We start from the raw sequence: 2,549 nt of genomic DNA, 5'->3' as shown, positions 1-2,549 counted from the left end.
ATACTTTAGGACATGATGTGATATATTGTAAACCTTTTGAAATGTTTCTAACCTTAATACTTTAAGAACGGTAGTCATAACACTCCAGTGAACTTGACAATACAGCTTGGTTCAAAAATGCAGACTGTGTTGCGGGGGGCAAGAGAGGCAGGTGCAGTTTCATGTTTAAGGTTTTTCTGAGGATGTTGGTACCATCTCATTCAATACCAGAGCACAGTGTATCTCCATGAAATGGGTGTTAATCTGCTGAAGAGAGAGAAATGAGTTCAATAACTTTTTAAGAATGCTAGAGACAGAAGCAAAATTTCCCAAAAACCACCATATATCCCAGATACAAAAGAGAAATGAGAATAAAAGTATTATTCCTGCAAAGATAAAACATTACTATTTATCTTTAGTGTTGAAGAACAGAAAAGAGGAAATACAATAATTTGTGTTTGACTTTGGAAAATGGCAAATTCTTTTTTACTTTCTATTTTTATAGTCTTGTATATTTGACATCTTTAATGGAAATTAATATATTTAACTAATTAAAATGATATGCTTTCATTATATAACAGAATTTTATTGATATGCTTGTCTCAGAAAGAAGTTAAAATTTGTTCTGTATTCTGAACAGGTTCCCAAATGACCTACTCTATTTTAGCATTAAAAACTGTTACTTTCCAGAATGGTGGAATTCACTAAATTAAGAATTATGCCTCTAACATGATATAGGCAATTTAGAAAGCTGGAACAAATCGGGAAAAGGCACGAGAGACTCTATGTTTAGATAAAAATTTTCTTTTTGTCTTAGGACCACACTTTGAATCCATGTTCATGAATATTTATTGGTTGATATCTTGATGTGCCACACTGTGCACATGAGTTTCTGCACCGTCATTCCCTTCTCACTGTAACTCAGCCTCCTGCCACGTCATTATTCTCTTCCTACCAGTGCCTCTTTGTGCCAAATATTTTCCTTCCTTCATTCTACTTTGCACATCACAGTGGGCAAAACTTTATTTCATATTGGGTAAGTTTTTGGTAGTTGTGTTTTTGAGGAATTGTTCAATTTTGACTAAGTTTAATTTACATCTGTAGGGTTGTTGATGTTGTTATCATTCTTTTAATGTCTGTGGGGTCTGTAGTGATATCCACTCATTCCTTTTTGTGTTGGTAATTTTTGTCTTCTCTCTCTCTTTCTCATCAGCTCTTCCAGAGATTTACCAGTTTTAGAGTTGCAAAGATCGCTGTTTGGTTCAACTAATTTTCCCTATATCTGGTTTTGATTTTCATTGATTTCTGCTTTGAGCTTTATTAATTCCTTCCCTCCTTCTTCACAGGGGTATTTGGGTTTATTTCTCTCTTACTTTTCTATTTCATAAGGTGGAAGTTTATTATTGACTTGATGCCTTTCTTCTTTTGTAATGTAAGCCTTATGTTTATAAATGTCTTTCTAAACACTGCTCTTGCTACATCTCACAAATTTTGATGTTGTATTTTCATATTCATTTTATTCAAAATATTATCTTATTTCTCCCTTTAAACATTTTCACAAGGACTGGAAAACTCACTTGGCAACCACGGTAGACTGAATAATGGCCCCAAAGATGTCCACATCCTAATCCCTGGAATCTGTGAATGTTAGTTTACATTGTAAAAGGGACTTTGCAGTTGTGCTTAAGATGCAGAGGTTATCCTGGATAATCCAGTTGGGCCCAGGGTAAACACAGGGTTGTTAGAAGAGACAGACACACAGAAGATGTGATGAGGAAGTGGTGACAAGCAAGGAGAAGCAGGAAACTGCGAGAAGATGGATCTCTCCTTGAGCCTCCAGAAGGAGGGCAGCTCGGCCAACACCTTAGTCTTAGCCCATAAAACCCATTTTGAACTTCTGATCTCCAGAACTATAAGACAATGTGTTGTTTTAAGCCCCTTAGTTTGTGGTAGTGTGTTACAGTAGTCATAGGAAATGAATATACCAACTTTTATTTTGAAAAATGTCAAGTCTCCTGATTAGCTGTAAGAATAGTATAATGCACACCCATGGGCCCTTCCCCTATATTAACGTCCTGCTGGGTTTGAACCCCTCCCTGCATGTGTGTGCTCTGTGGATCATTTGGACATGAGTTGTAGACATCATCATGTTGACCCTGACTATTTCAGCATGAATTGAAGAACGATCACCTCTCCTTTATAAACAGTAAACTGATGACATTCAGGTGATTTAAAGTTGCTGTTTACTTTACCTAACACAGAGTTCATGTCCACATTTCCCCTTTTATGCCAACAATGTCTCTTACTGCCGGGCTTTTCCCCCAAAACGAGACCCAATACGAGACCCACGTTACATGCAGTGTCATGTCTCCATATTTAGTCTCCTAAATCGGAGCAGTTCTAAGCCTTTTTTGTTTATTTCCCTCCAGTAGTATTGACAATTTTGCAGAGTCTGGACTGGTTGTTTTGTAGAATGTCTTGCAATTCGGGCTGTTTCCTCATGACTAGATTTGTGCTCAACATTTTTTGGAAGGTTTATTACATAATGATATTACAAACTTTTCAGGGCC

The sequence above is a fragment of the Theropithecus gelada genome, chromosome 15 (assembly GCF_003255815.1).
Source record: "Theropithecus gelada isolate Dixy chromosome 15, Tgel_1.0, whole genome shotgun sequence".
NCBI lineage: Eukaryota > Metazoa > Chordata > Mammalia > Primates > Cercopithecidae > Theropithecus > Theropithecus gelada.
Note: the sequence above shows the minus strand (reverse complement) of the source record.